Source organism: Protopterus annectens, chromosome 8.part0 (genome assembly GCF_019279795.1).
Source record: "Protopterus annectens isolate FY-2018-M chromosome 8.part0, PAN1.0, whole genome shotgun sequence".
Taxonomy (NCBI): domain Eukaryota; kingdom Metazoa; phylum Chordata; order Ceratodontiformes; family Protopteridae; genus Protopterus; species Protopterus annectens.
The window spans coordinates 354,196,988-354,214,319 of NC_056741.1; the positions used below are offsets into that span (position 1 = coordinate 354,196,988).

General features: G+C 39.2%; 1 long non-coding RNA gene across 1 annotated transcript in view; it reads right to left on the reverse strand.

The window, feature by feature from the left end:
• LOC122808807 overlaps positions 1-14,966 on the reverse strand; it is a 391,579-nt gene extending 376,613 nt beyond the window's left edge. The window contains exon 1 of the long non-coding RNA XR_006365834.1: positions 14,723-14,966. This is a non-coding gene — a long non-coding RNA (uncharacterized LOC122808807). The remainder of the gene's footprint in view (positions 1-14,722) is intronic.
• Between the last annotated feature and the right edge of the window lie 2,366 nt (positions 14,967-17,332).

The window sequence follows — 17,332 nt, forward strand, 5'->3', positions numbered from 1 at the left end:
GTAACCTATCTTAAGCAATGTGAAGCATTGCTAAGCAACGTTTACCAGTATTAATCACATTTAAGAATAATTGCCCATAGCTACGCACTGCTTTAACTAGCGCAATGGCTTTGCATGTAGCTGCGCATTGCGCCAACTAGCACAAACAAAACATGTTTGTGCAGAGCTGCGCACCACGCTAACTAGCGCAACATCGGGCAACGTTGGGCAAATTTGAGCAAAGTCGGCTAAACACAGACACACCTCCTAGCCGGTCAGGCAAGTAGTAAAATAAAAAGCAATGACAGGCCTCAAACCCGGGATACTGTGCACCATAATTACAGTACTGAACCACTAAGCCATTTCAGCTTTTGCTGTTCATGCACTGTCAACATACATATACATATTAATGAAGGTTTACTCAGTGCTAAGCAGGTGTGCACTCACCTGAGATTTTTCAAAACCGGCCAATCACAAATAAGTGTGGGAAATGAGGTATATTTAAGCTCCATAAGTGGGAATAATTGCCATAACTGGTTGTAGCTCCCATCTGCAGTCAGAATGGCCGGTGTTGGAGAGGGCTCTCATTTTTGAGCGCAACGGTGGGGCATTGAGGAGTCAAAAGTGATGGTTTGGCTCCTCCTCCATCATCATGATTAAGACTCCTGCAGGGCCAGTTCCAAGGCACTGACTACAAAGCGGAAGCCTGGAACCATCTAGCACATGATCTCACCAGTGCCACAGGCGTCCCTCGGACTGGTGAGCAGGTCAGACACCACTACGCAGACCTGAAGAGACAGAAACAGGACCAACTGGACCAATGGATACAGGAGGCCCATGGGAATGAAAATGCCTCACTACTGAGTAGGTAGCCATGGAATGGAGTATGTAAGACTTGCTATTGTAGTCTATATTATGGACAGGTATGTCTCAATATCCCCTCATTTACTTCACAGCTGCAGCTGTCCGTGCTGCGAATCAGCAAGCCTATGCAGATAGGCTGCTAAGGCTGTGCCACCAGGCAGGTTAGTAATTATTCTGCATGTATTGTTATATAAAATAAGTCCAACAACTGTAGCAAGAGAACAGAGGCTCCAAGTGGAAAAAACAAGAAACAGGAACACACCAAATCCACTGGATACACCACACAGAGGAATCCACAATGTAGAAAACTTCTTTAATAAAGAACTGGAACACACAAGCGCTTTCGCATAGTAACACTATGCTTCTTCAGGTGTAATAAAACATGAAATTGAGCAGCCTTTTATACAAAAGCTCTTGGCGCTCAAAACTGGCTAATCAGAACACTAATTGAATAATTATAGCATTCATGCTGAGCTAGTTTAAAGGGCTATCATTAACAAATTCAAAAATGTTAAAAATAGACAAAAAAGAATAAAAAACATATGAAAAAGCATGAATAAAAACAGTTTGCATAAAATGCGCCAAAGCGCCTTAAAACAATTATGCTGTCACACCAAAAAACAGCAACTTCTGGCGTAAGCTGACAATACAAGCCTGCTGAAAACTCAGAATTGCTTATAAAACAAAGCAGCAAGTGTCAGTGATCAAATGCATAATATGGTCCACATTTCAAAATGTTCACAAAATATGAGCAAAAGAACCACGAATACATTAATAAAATACTTTAATAAATTATTAAAATAAAATATGTAATATCCCTAGAGGTAGAATCGCTCAACAGAGTTCATCGTGAGCCCCTTACCATAGAGCTAATAACCAGAGCTAATGCATCAAAAACACCAGATGATCATATTGTTGTATCAGTAAGGGCAAATGGTATTATCAAACTCTGCCTAGCAGAAATATCCATGTAATAAATATTGTCAAGAAATGGCAGTGTAGTGTCATTAATGAATAGTGCAGAACATGCCGGTTAATAAAATCAGCTTAATATCGCCTTCTAAATAAAGAAGCATCTATAGAACCTACTAATGCACAAAATCCTAAACCTATATAACAAAGTTGACTTACACAAAAAGTAAGTAATAAAACTCACCAGTAACGACAACAATGAAAATAAAAATAAAACCGTTGTAGCATCCTGTATGCACGGAAAGTCATGTGACGACAGTCAAAACAACTATTTTTTATTCTTTTTTGTCTATTTTTAACATATTTGAATTTGTTAATGATACCTCTTTAAACTAGCTCAGCATGAATGCTATAATTATTCAATTAGTGTTCTGATTAGCCAGTTTTGAGCGCCAAGAGCTTTTGTATAAAAGGCTGCTCAATTTCATGTTTTATTACACCTGAAGAAGCATAGTGTTACTATGCGAAAGCGCTTGTGTGTTCCAGTTCTTTATTAAAGAAGTTTTCTACATTGTGGATTCCTCTGTGTGGTGTATCCAGTGGATTTGGTGTGTTCCTGTTTCTTGTTTTTTCCACTTGGAGCCTCTGTTCTCTTGCTACAGTTGTTGGACTTTTTTTGTTTTGCTGTTGTGCTGTTAGCAAGTGAAACACATGGAGTCTAGCAACATTGAGTTGGATTTCCGCCCAGAGACGAGGATGAATGGTACTTTTACTTGGGATTCTCTCAAGCACTGCAAAGAAAATCCTTTATTGGCTCTGGAGTTGAACAACCAACCGAGTGTGCAACCTACGTCACCGAATGGTGGTAATGTTACTGAATTCAATAGATTGTTTAAGATACTTCAAGACGATTTATATCAGCTGCAGAGATTAGCCTGGCAGAGGCTGCACCTAGAGGCATGTTTACATTTTAAGATAGTGCCTAGGGGGATGCGCGTATTTTGCATGCCTTCGTATGGCAACAGTCACCCCCTGTTGTTAAGGAAATGGCAGGACCTTAACATACAGCTAGGTTTCAGCTATATTAATTTACTGCTAGAATATTTTTCACCACTGGAAGTTGAGCTCAGGAACAAGATTGACTCACAGTATGAAGTAATTACTGAATGCTTTAAGACTGAGCACTTCACTAGGAGGCTTGATTCCCTTTGGGTCCAGGTACAATCCTATAGTGAGAGACTCAAAGAAATCAAACATAAGAAACTGACCAGAGATGCCAATGACTTTGCTAATGGACAGATCTTTGTTTGGCCCAGAACTGAGACTACCTCTAACCAGCATAGATCTAATGATGGGCTCATCCACAATGCTGGTCCCTCAGCGATATCTACAGCCAGTTCCAACACTGAACCTTGTTTTGTTCAAGTAGCCCCTCCTTCAGTCACTAATATCATTAATTCAACACCGGTGCCTTCTGTTTTTCCTACCACGATAACTGGTGGGGGTGATATTGACAACAGCACCCCGCCCCCTAACCAGCAGGCAGCCAAGATGTCTTTGACAACAGGTGCTAGACCGAAGGACTCGTCTTCCGTCAGCAACCATTTTTTACCGTTTCCAGTCAAGGAGCAGCTAGCATGGCGGGGCCGGTCAAGCAGCAGAGGCCCAAGGAAAAGAAAGGGGTCAGTAGAAAATTTTCCAAACAATAGGAGACGAAGAAATTGAGCATCATATCGACATACTCAAATAAACAGAGAACTTCTTCCCTTGTCCACAACATATCTAGTTACACTCCGTCTGTTCCAGACATGTCTATTCTAGAGAAGGGATTGAATTTTATTCCCTCACAGGTCAGTCATTTAAGTGACATCTTAATAGACTTGAGACTGTTTTGTCGTAATGTTGCTCTTAAAGTCTTCTTTAAAGACAGCAAGGTGTTGGACACTAATACTGTAAAAAGTTTTTTTAAGACCAAGAGCAGCTTTACACCTATGTTGCCGCATAACGTTGAGAGCTTTCAGAAAATGTGTGAGAGTGATTTCTATGATTGGTTTAAGTTAAACAATAGTAAGAAGAGATGCAACTTTTATAATGTTAGCAAAGCTGAGCAGGAGTCCATTGTTTCCCTTAAGAATAATGAAAACATTATTGTCAAACAAGCTGACAAAGGAGGAGCAGTGGTTGTTATGGACTCTTCTGAGTACATTGCCACCATGATTGATATGCTGTCAGATGACAAAGTATATGAGGTCATCACTAGAGACCAGGTCAGTAGAGTTGTGAAGCTGGTACATGATAATCTTTACGATCTCTTAATGTGTGGACAGATCAGCTGTGAACTCTATGAACATTTTGTAATTGAATTTCCTACCTTGCCTATCATTAAGGGTCTACCCAAAATCCATAAGGGGGTTACACCAGTACCTATGCGACCTATTGTTGCTGGTGAACGCTAGATTACTTCCACTATCTCTTCCTTTGTGGAAGGGCTGTTACGCCCCTTAGTGGATGATATTCCTGTCATCTTGAAGGACTCATATCAGCTAGTTGAATTTCTTAAAGGGTTTGAGCTGGATAGAAGTAGAACAAATATGTTGCTAGTTACCATGGATGTCAAGAATCTTTTTACGAGTATTCCCAATGATTTAGGGATGTTGGCCATCAGAGAGATCATGGTTAGCAATTCTAGTTACAGCAACAGCAGGCAGATTTTGATAAATTGCCTGCTAGAGATGATATTAGAGAACAACATATTTATATTCCAGGATCAGTTGTTCCTTCAAAAATGGGAGTTGCCATGGGCACTCCCTGTGCAAACAGTTATGCCAACCTTGTGGTCCATCACTGGGAATTGTCACATCTTTTTAAACATCCTGATTACAAAAATGTCAAAATGTATAAAAGGTTCGTTGATGACGTCCTTTTTTTGTGGGAAGGAACTGAAGCAGACTGCCTTAGCTTCATTTCTGCCCTAGAAGCGACCTCTACATTCTTGAGGTTCACAGCAGATATTTCCCCTGTTCAAGCACAGTTTTTAGATTTAAAGCTGCAATTTACTGGCAATAAGATAGTTACGTCATTACACAGGAAGTCCATCTGGAGAAACTCTTTGCTCCGGTTCGAAAGCATGCATCCCAGGTTCACCTTTAGAGGCATCATTTTGAGCCAATTATATAGAATATGTAGGATTTGTAATGATGAAAGTGACTTGGCCTCTGAGCTCGATACACTCGTAGGCTTATTTGAAGAAAGAGGTTATCCCTTCAAACTCATAGATGATTGCAAACAGGAGGTCCTTAGGAAATTATTTGGCTTGAGTAACAATGCCGGTGAGGGCAGGCGCAATGCCTCTGTTTGTGCTTTTGGTAACCATGGGCATCATGATACACTTACTTATGTCACCAGATATACCAGTGATGTAGTTGCACACAATAAAATTATCAGCAGAAATTGGAATGTGCTGGTCGCAGATCCATTTACCAGGAATATTGTGGGTGCTCATCCAACATTCAGCTATAAGACCTGTGATAATTTGAAGCAAACCTTGTGTATAGAGCGGCATCGTCCGACAAATCACTTTCACAATGGTCGCACAGGGACATTTCCCTGTGGCCAATGTCATATGTGCCAACATATATCAGATGCTGTTAGTTTCACCCATCCCGATGGTTCTTTCCTGTTTACACCCAGGTTTCACAGCGATTGCAATAGTACTAACTTAATTTATTTGGCCATATGCGATTCCTGTCAGGCTTTTTATGTAGGGCTTACGAAGAGAAGACTTCGTGATAGGGTGTACAATCATTATTATGATATCAACAAAGGTAATGACAGTAGTGCCTTGGCCAAACACGTTTTGGAATTTAGTACACATATTTTCAAATTTATGGTTCTGGAATTGATGGCAATCAATCATAGAGAAGGAGACAATATGAACCAGTTGGCTCTCAGGGAGCTTAAGTGGATTTTTACCCTGAAAACACATTTACATCCAGGCATTAACCAATATGTCTCAGTTAAACCAGTTCTCAATATGAGGAAGTAAAGACATAAGTCTATTGGTTATATCGTCTGACACATTATTTAGTGCATCTTGGTTCTGCACTTATACTCTCTGAGATTTTTTAGTGCCCTCCTATAGGTTCACCTTTTCCTGGTGATGCTGCATGTATCATGCACTTTTCATTTTTTCTTACACTGAGTTTTAGGTTTGTCCGTAATTTTACATACTTATCTGTTAGTTATGCTTGATGTGATGCTGCTAAGGCCCCCTTGAGGCATGATTGAACTATGGTTTGACTCCCTATAACCGTTTATCATATTCCAATTTTATCAATTAGCATATTCTATGTCATAGTGGCTTTAGGTAAGTTTAGGAGTGTCACATTATACTACACTTGTTTACTAACCAGTTGCGTGCACTGCTAAGTCCTCCATATTGTGTCAATAACATCTATGATTTTTCACTTTCCAGTTCATGTTATTACATACTGCTGCTTGGCTTATATAAGTCTTCTGGTATTTTGTATAACTGGACAACATTATGTGTGCAGTTAACTTGCAGTTGGTTTTACACCTTGTATATATATTCATTATATATATTCCTTTATATACATTTTCCATGTGATCATTGTGTCTCTCTTTGTTGCCGCTTTTTTTATTATGGTAGATTTGTATTATATTCATACCATATTTCAGTCGCTATATTTATATGCTATGGTTAGATCCCCGTTGGGTGTTTACATCTCATTGGGGCGGCTTATGCTGCCACTTTTTATGTGCACCATCTTTATAGTGGTAAATAGTGTTTTGCATTCCGCCAGATCCTCTGATGCTTTATTATATATTTTCATATACTTGTATCAACATTCAGTATTTGATTTATCAGTTGGATTTTGTTGTTAGTTTTTCTGGTTTTAGGTAAAGCCGTTGATCAGATGGTTATGATGAAGGTGAGTCCTTCTTTGTTTAGTCCGACAGTTGTTGTTGGTAATAGGATGTTTTTTACTGTCGGACCAGTTTTCGTTGTTTTGACTGTCGTCACATGACTTTCCGTGCATACAGGATGCTACAACGGTTTTATTTTTATTTTCATTGTTGTCGTTACTGGTGAGTTTTATTACTTACTTTTTGTGTAAGTCAACTTTGTTATATAGGTTTAGGATTTTGTGCATTAGTAGGTTCTATAGATGCTTCTTTATTTAGAAGGCGATATTAAGCTGATTTTATTAACCGGCATGTTCTGCACTATTCATTAATGACACTACACTGCCGTTTCTTGACAATATTTATTACATGGATATTTCTGCTAGGCAGAGTTTGATAATACCATTTGCCCTTACTGATACAACAATATGATCATCTGGTGTTTTTGATGCATTAGCTCTGGTTATTAGCTCTATGGTAAGGGGCTCACGATGAACTCTGTTGAGCGATTCTACCTTTAGGGATATTACATATTTTACTTTAATAATTTATTAAGGTATTTTATTAATGTATTTGTGGTTCTTTTGCTCATAGTTTGTGAACATTTTGAAATGTGGACCATACTATGCATTTGATCACTGACACTTGCTGCTTTGTTTTATAAGCAATTCTGAGTTTTCAGCAGGCTTGTATTGTCAGCTTACGCCAGAAGTTGCTGTTTTTTGGTGTGACAGCATAATTGTTTTAAGGCGCTTTGGCGCATTTTATGCAAACTGTTTTTATTCATGCTTTTTCATATGTTTTTTATTCTTTTTTGTCTATTTTTAACATTTTTGAATTTGTTAATGATAGCCCTTTAAACTAGCTCAGCATGAATGCTATAATTATTCAATTAGTGTTCTGATTAGCCAGTTTTGAGCGCCAAGAGCTTTTGTATAAAAGGCTGCTCAATTTCATGTTTTATTACACCTGAAGAAGCATAGTGTTACTATGCGAAAGCGCTTGTGTGTTCCAGTTCTTTATTAAAGAAGTTTTCTACATTATGGATTCCTCTGTGTGGTGTATCCAGTGGATTTGGTGTGTTCCTATATAAAATAAGTGAGAGAGCCTGAAAAAAAGTGTTGTAGCCCAATAATAAAGGCATAATAAGTCCTGAATAATTTCTCTGCATGTACTGTTGTATAAAATAAGTGTGAGAGCCTGAAAAAGAGTGTTGTAACCCATTCATAAAGGTATAATACGTCTTGAATAAGTCTTCTGCATGCACTGTAATATCAAATAAATGAGAGAGCTTCTAGAAAAGTGTGTAATGTAATTAATACAGGTATAATTCCTGCAGTGTGTCTGTGTCACTTACTTCGAAATGTTGTTGTACTCTTGCATTATATAAATAGCACTCTTGTATTAAGCGCTGTCAACCCACACTTGGCCAGGCCCATATAAAGTGGATGAAGGGAGTGCCAGTAGCTGTGAAGCATATATACAGTCCTCAACTGTTGGTTAATGGCTGGCATGCATAAGTAAATCTGGCACAAGAGTAGCTTGTTAATGTGTTCCCCAGAAATGTCAGTGTGCCGCTAGAAATATAGGGGGCTATAGAACTATAACTGATAATGTCACCTGAACACATCCAGATATGTAGATATATAAATATAAATAAAATATATAAATACGTAGCAGTAACATCTGCATCCTGGACAGTTGGTATGTCAGATACAGGTCAGGTATATAAGGAACTAGCCAAACCCATTTCACAACTTAATGCACTTTGCCTAGTGTAATAATACATGTAGGGGATATACACATGCAATCAATAGGAATGTAATGTAAACTATAAGTACATATAAGATGTTAATGGAGGTATCTTTTTGCACCCTACTGTATGTGCATAAACAATGCAATTCCACACCTCAATGGGTAAGTCTAATCTCAAAACATTTGTTGGGACACATGTCCTATTGTTTTATAAATATCTGCATTTACTTTGATGCATGTGCCCTGTTCAAACACCACAATCTTGGTGGCCTGTTGCCACCAGTCAGTCCTGCATGCTGTTGGAATGTCCACTGTTGTTCTATATATGCATGTGTTATGCTTGCTGTTCAACTGTTGGAACTCTGGTGTGTTGGGTTAATGAGAATATTACTGCATGCTATTACAACTAATCTGGAATGCTTTTGGCTGTTACCAACCCATATTGTCATTAAATCCTCCTAAGCATAGAACGTATGGTAAGGCCGGTCCCAGCGGACCCACCTGTCCCACCTCAACTGGTGATGGCACCTGACACCAGCAGGTCCGGTGCCCAGCCCGGGACCTCCTCCTCCATTGGCTCTGTGCCACCTTCAAGTGGAAGTGCTGGAGAGGATGGGGCTTGTCCCCCCATGCAAGTGTGGCCGGAGGAGGGCCACCTATCACCCTCTGAACGGTCTGGGCTGTGGTGCGTAGGGAGATCCGGTGTTCAGTCACTGATACTCTACGCCAGCTTGAGGCAAGAGTGGTGAGGCTCACGGGTGAGCCTGCCCCTCCTATGCAGCCCCCAGCACAGCCACCCTCTGGGCTGTGAAGGTGCAGTGGTGACTGCCCATTGGTGGGGATCTCAGTTCCACTGTTGCCATCTGTGGGCTCATGGGCTTGCGATTCCCAAACATCCTTCCCCATCAATGGTGTAGTGCATACGGATATATAAACATGGATGTGACAGAGTAACAAATGCATGATAGTCATATTAACGTGTAGCTTAGCATTGGCAACAACTGTACCAGGCTAGTATGCTAACCTAGCATTTGCAGCTATATATACACCCTCTAATATTACTGTGTGCTCACATGTGACACCTGTTCATGTTGCAGCAAGGCCCAACAGATCAGAAGTGAGGTACATGAACTTACAACAGTGTGTACCTTGTGTGTGTATGGCACACACATACGGAGAGATCTGCCTGTGTCAGATATATTAGCATCTGTACATGTGCACAGAGCAAGGGACATACTGCAACTGTTTGTAAAGGGTGGACATATATATGTTGTTGAAGGTTGTTATGTGCATATTTCTATGCAGGTTGTAGTGTGTGGCAAACAAGACAGCATACAGTGCTGGTGTATGACATGTGGTGGTTAAACGTTGTGGGTATGATTTGTCAGGTCTGCAGTGTTGCAGCCAGTGAGGCCTACTAAAGCTACATGGGCTGAGTACACCTTCAATGCATTCCCCGCAACACTGTGCAATATTATGACATAACTGTATACCTCACAACCTTCGCATAATTGATATCCCGACCATGAAAATATATATACTTATAGAGAGAGAGAGAGAGAGAGACAGGGTCATATTTACTGCAACAGATGCCTGGTGACAAAACCATCGACTCAAACTCAATGTTGACACTGCATTGGCATCCCTTCTTGCAAAAACTCTGTACCCATTAGCTACCACATAGGTGGTAGTCTACTTAACACCGAAGGTGTGATAAGAGATCATGGGACACAGGTGGACAGTAGTCTCCCCTCTGATGATCACAGTGCCACACTAGTCATGTCATCTGTCTACGTGGCACATGTCATCACAAAAGGTGTGTCATCCAGGGAAATATAGTCAGTGTTCCCCTCTACTAATCACACATAAAGCCCATTATAGAGTACAATGCCCAATGTGTTATGTACCTCACAAGACATCTACAGCAACTGGAAACGACACAGACATACCTCACAAAGAGTTATACCAGCCTCAAACAGATGCCCTATGCAGACCATCTCACAAACCCACAACTAGACTGTGTCGCATACCGCCTACTGCCTACCCAGAGGTGACCTCTGCCTAACATACTAAGCTATGTCAAACCCAGAGCTGTTGGACATGCTCCACATAAACAGATCACAATCCCTATGAGCTACACGCTCTAGGGACCTAAAACTTTTGACCACAATAAACAGCACATGCACCTATCAATAGCAAACAAAGCTCCTAATTAGCAGTCATCATAAATAATCCTGAAGATTGTATGGGAGATAGGGAATACACCCAGGCAATCACCTCTGTGGCTCTGCTTGATAGGGCCACGTGAAATGTAATTACCTGTGTGTTAAAGGCAAGGGTAGCGTATGGCTAGACTTCTATAGGCCCTAGGGCCAGTAGCCTATTACCTACCTATGAAGCGATACACACCCACATGTACTTGTTGCAATAATTGCTATGTGAGGTTGACTGAGTGTGATGGTGAATGTGTTGGTGAATGTGTCAGAGTTCTGTATATGTGTGATAGCTTAGTGGGAAACTGTTTCTGTCATGGTATTATGTGTCCTAGCTGTGATCCCAGCAAAAGATGTGTATGCAATTGCTAGGCAGAAGAAGCAGTATGGCATGACGTAGTCCCTTGTTGTTGACTGGGGTGTCCCATTGTAGGCTAAAGCAGTACATGTATGCTTATTGAGTGTTACTGCTGGTGAATCCAACTCCTGTATGAACTGTAGTACTACCTGAAGCTGTATGCCTAAACAGCACAGTATGGTGTATGTCCACATTTCTTGGAACCATTGTTTTGTGTGTTCCCTGTAGTCCTCACAGATTACATAGCTCAGGCTTAAGGTTTTGTAACTACTGACACACAGTACTGTAAGGTACACAGGTAAAGGTCATCTGGGTTGCCATACCTTTGTGTCTGGTATGTATGTCTGATGTGTGTGTGGGTATGCCTATACCATGGCCTCGGTCATATGTGTGTTACATGATATAAGTGCATATCTAGCAACATGTATAGTCTAGTACAGCAGTATGCCACCTATATTAACAAATGTGCACATATGTTAGGCAGGGGTTTGCCATCAATGACTAGTGTGGGATACTGGTAATACTGTAACTGGACTTTACAATCATTGCAATGGATTACATATTTCTTGATGCATTAGCTTGATATATACCTCCTGTGGCTAGGTGGTGCATTGTGTCACATACAGTGTGCCATGTACTGTTGTATAGTCTTACATACTGGTTTATCTTTGTTGCTGTGCAAAACATGGTTTGATATATAGAGTGTGCCAGGCACTGTCAGGCAATTGTGGGTTAAGAACTGATATGTGGTATTGAAAGTGTATATCCTCTGACAGCCAATAGGTTGCTATATATGGCAGTTAATTGATATCTGTGCTTTAGAATGTTATGTGTGCCACATGACTTGCTCACACATACTGTTTCATTGTCTTCCAGGGTCATGGCCCACCATCGTAATCCCGCCTATAGCCCGGCAGAGGAGGAACAGATAACGATAAGCTTGGTGCAGCACTATGACCTGCTGTTCTCCAGAACCAGCCAGGACCAGCATGAGCAGACTGCACTGTGGCAAGATCTTGTCCGTAGGGTAAATGACATAGGCATGCATAACCAGACATATGAGCAGGTACACCATCACTGCAGTGATTTAATTAGACATGTGCGGCAGCGTGCGTCTGATATCCACAGACAACAGCTTGCCACAGGTGGGGGGGTAGCCATCCATCCCCCCTCACCAGAGTGGAGGAGCTGCTCCTGAGCCAGGTGGCTCCTGGCCAACAACAACAAGTAACATGTATCATCATGGAGGCCAGAGCCACCCAGAAAGTTGACATGGAGCATGCAGGTAACATGGCATAGCTGTAGACTACTGTTACCTCTATTGGTAGAGCATGCTTATGTGAGATGTGTTTTGTGTAGTTAGAAGATGTGGTGCCTAGTGTTGTGCAATACTAATAATTAGGAATGTAATCTGTAGGCCTGTGACTGTCAACCATTGTACTACTGTAAGATTGCAAACTCACAGTAGCAATGCCACAGTTGTTGCCACTGACAAAGTGTCTCATATTCTTGTAGGTCCCTTTGGTGTGACAGCAAGGCAGCAGACCCATGCTGGTGAGTGTGTTCTACATTTAATATTGCTAATTAAATGTGCATGTCATAGGTGAGGTGTAGGCCATGTACACATAACACACCTACGCATAATGCATGCTGTGCATGTTTGCTGTGAGACTATGCACATCCCAGTAATGTGGGTAGCTGCCTAAAACACATACAATACACAGAGCATCCCACACAATTGTGGCAACACTGTAGTGGACATTGGATATGCAGAGTCGATACACATGCACACAACATACACAACTTTGTCATACGCAGTACACGTTAACATGCTACACATGGCATATTCAGACACCCGCTGTAAGGTCACACTACAGTATCCCAAATGTCATCCACACAGCACACATAATATCCCTGAGAGGTAGATGCCTCTCATGTGTTTGTGCGACACTCTTCAACACATAACACATTCATGTTAGGCAATGCCCCCTATTGGGCACCTTACAAACCCATGTAACAACTGGCTGTGACATGGTGAATGTAGCCATGGTACTGCAGTTCCAGTACAGCATGGTATGTGCCAGTCTGGCACACATTAGTAGCCTTGAGTGACCACATGATGCTGCATGATGATGGCTCATGGTAGTACACCCCATCCAGTTACAGTGACCACAGTACTACACATAGCATTAACTGCTATGCACCTCAATGTTGTGTGTGTGCAAACATATGCACCTATACACAATATGCATAGCAATCACCATTTGTACAAAGTGACACATATATGTCTTGTAATGCAATTGCGTGTATAGGTCACATGACACACACTGTGTATGTGTGATGTTTAATGCTGCAGTTGTGTTGTCATGGCTGGCACTGGCATGTCCGCAATATGTCCTACACTCACGATAATCACTGTACAATGGCTATGTTGAGCAATGGTATTCCATTAGGTATACATGCACCACTCATCCTGTGTGTATACATACCATGCATATGCTAAACCTGTATCCACAATTATCTGCTAAAGACACAGACGCTCTATTCAGAAATGGATATCTATGGGATTCAAAGATGGCTGCTGTTCTGTGAACACTGTTGAACTGCAGCTCTACATTTAACCTGAGGAAATCAAAACCCTGAGTGGATACTATAACATTTTTAACACCAAAACTTCGATAGACTTATTCTAACTACACTTATTTATCCTGGATTGAGAAGAAAAACCGGAAAAAAGGAATATATTTCACTGGATTACAACAGATTAGCTAGCTCTGCAGAGAGGAATACACAAAGGAACCGTGTGCTTTTTATATTGCAACTTTTTGTGTTCCAATAAGATGTCAAAAGAGGACAAAAGCATGGATATAACTACGACTAAAACAAAATTATCGGAATTGCAATCACCAGAAAAAGATGTGACTACTAAACGACAAAAAATTACTAAAGCACAGGAACAACAGAAACTAGGGACTAAAACTAAAGCTGATCAAGCTTTAAATATGGAGGATATCAAAACTGCACTTCTGCCTATACAAGAAGCTTTAAAAGAACTGACTTGTCAAATACAATAATTTGGAATTTCATGTACTCAGTTGCTGGAAAGAATGGATAAGACGGAGGCTCGAATTTTTGATACTGAGGACAAATTAGTTTTACTGGGAAAAAAAAACTAATCTGCATGATGTTGATATACAGGCTATACAAAGTAAGCTTACAGACCTAGAAGCAAGATCCAGGAGAAACAATATCATTGTCAGAGGGATTCCTGAATCCATTCAGTATAATGAACTAATTCCATCCATACTACAAATATTTGCAGTGCTTTTAAATGATTCTGATAGTGTGAAACAAATCATTGTGGAAAGAGCACACAGAGCTTTGAGAGAAGTACAAGCATCTAATTTTCCTAGAACTGTGTATGTTAAACTGCTTAATTATCAAGATGTAAATAGAATACTTATTACTGCAAAACAAGGTGGAGGCTATATTATGTGGAAAAACAATAAAATATCTCTGACACAGTATTTACCTATACAGATCAGACAGGCTAGACAGTCTCTGTCTCCTTACTGCAAATTTCTTATTGACAAACAAATTAAGTTTCAAATGCAATATCCTAATATGCTTATATTTACAGTGGATGGGGTTAAACATTCTGTTTCCACCAAAAATGAGGCAAGAAATCTGTTTCTTAAAATTTTCAAGGCTTTACCTGTATCAGAGACTTGAATTGAACTTTTGCTGGGACTGGCATGTTGCTGAGGCTAGATTCATTGTTTACTGTGCTTCGAGGACTGGGTAATCCTTTGTTTGCATTTGTGAAGCTTTAGCCTTTTCCTGAGCAATAAAACTATTTGTTTTTCCTTATCTTGATCTCCTGCACTTGTTTCCTGACATTTTATGGCTTCTAAGATCTGTTTTTGACAAGGAGGAAGACAGGAAGTGCTTAAAATGCTGTCAAGGGTGCAGATTTCATGGTGGCACTTCCGGGAGTCCGTCTGCAAAAGCGGTCCCCCATCGCGAGCATTTCACAGGACTTCCTGGTTTGGAAAACCAAAGAGAACTGTTTTAAACACTCTCTTGTTTATTTAACATTAAATAACACTGTTCTGTAGTAATTTAAGCACATAGGAACTTGTTAGGAACTTCATTTATTAACTTTTAGTCAACATTTTGTAGTTATATTATTTAGAGAGGGTGCAGGGATTTAGCAATGTTTATTTAACCTGTCAGCATAGTTTTTAATGTTTTGTGTTATTTTTATTATTTTATTTAGTTAGAAGCTTGCTTTATTATGAAATTAGTATAAGGTGAATGGATAACAAAGGATATTAACAATTTGCTGTCTATTTGCTTTAATATAGGGTTATATATTAGTATGTATTTTTTTTAATGCATGTGGTTTATGTATAGATAGCTAATCCAACTACTAAAAGTGCATTATTTTTTTTACTTTATTCTTTTTACATGTACTGTACTGTTACATTTTTAATTTGATTTCTTTAAATAGTAATTAACCAAAGAGATGTAGTTTATGGCAGTGTTTGTTAGGGAATGTTTAGTTTAGGCTTTGTCATAGTGAAGTTAGGTTTTATAGGTCTTAATTGTGATACATGTGTGAAATTTTACATTGTGGTGTTTTTATATCTGCTTTTTCTTTTAAACCCTTTGTCATTCTATATTATACAGGACCTATACATCTCATGGTCCGGGGTTAGAGTGGGTATGCACTGGTTGAGGACGGGATATAAGGATTGCATCCAGATTATGTATGGTTTTGAATTTACTGTTTTTTTCTTTTTTCTATGCTCTCTCTCCAAAACTTTCATTTTACAGTGAATCTTTGAAATGTGGGAAGTAGATTCATGGAACGTTAAAGGGCTCCAGAGCTTGAAGAAGAGGAAACAGGTTTTACATGTATTGTTGCAGGCTAAGGCATGGTTTATCCTACTCCAAGAAATGCATTTAATGAATGATCAATGGGGTGATGTTAAAAAAAAGAAATGGATTAGAGAAGTAGTAGTATCTGAAGGTAAGTCAAATAGTGCCGGGGTAGCCATAATTATTTAAGATCAATACAAGGAAAAGATATTAGATTCTAATACAGATAAAAATGGATGGTGGTGCTATGTTATTCTTTTGTCTACCTTATTTGATAAACCTATTTTACTTTTAAATATATATGCTCCCTGTAATGATCAACAATTATTCATAGCATCACTATATTCAATTTTAACACAATTTGATAGATATTATGTAATTGTTGGAGGTGATTGGAATACCTACCAGAATCCAAAGTTGGATAGATCTTGTCCACAAAGAGCATTTAACAAGCATGCTGTATTAGCACTAAATGATCTTAAGGAAGACTTTCAATTATATGATCCATTTCACTATCTGAATAACGATAATAGTACAAGCAATTTTACCTTTTATTCCCCATGTCACAAAATGTGGTCCAGAATTGATTTCTTCCTCATATCAAGAGTATTGATCAATCTAGAACCTACAGTTATTGTACATGCCCATTATATATCAGACCATTCTAAAATTTCATTGAGTTTTACTAAGGGGGTAAAGGATACTTTGAGACAAAGAGGTTTTATAATTGGTCTCTTAATCCAAATTTATTGAATAAGGAGGATATAATACTGGAAATTACAAAGTACCTGAAAGACTTATTGATTGGTTTAGGGAAACAACAATTTGCCCCAGATATTGAATGGGCAACAGTTAAAGCTCAAATAAGAGGGACACTTTTGCAAAAAGCATCTTATTATAAAAAAATATTTAACAAAGATATTCAAACTTTAGAAATAAAAATTAAATTACTTGATCAAGAACTGATTAGGGATTTTCGTGAGCAAACAGAGGAGGAACTGATTAAATGTCAAAAGGATCTCTTTTTACTTCAGAATAGTAGATTAACATTTCAAGAATACAAGACGTTAGTGAGGTATGCCAATCATGTTCAAACACCATCGAGAGTGTTAGCTAGGATCATTAATCAAACAAAACCAACCGTGCAGATTTCAGAAATACAATTTAACAATAAAATATATTCTAAAACTGAGGATGTTCTTAATATCTTTGAGAAAATATACACTAATATTTATGCTGGACAAAAGGATATGACCCCTAACAGGAATTATGAACAATTTCTACATTCAATTAAGTTTCCAACAATAGGAGAGGACATTCAAAATGACTTGGTTAAATCGATATCTGAAGAAGAAATAGTATATGTAATTCAGCATATGAAATCACATAAATCACCAGGTCCTGATGGCTTGACAGTGGAATTTTATAAAAAGTTTGCAGA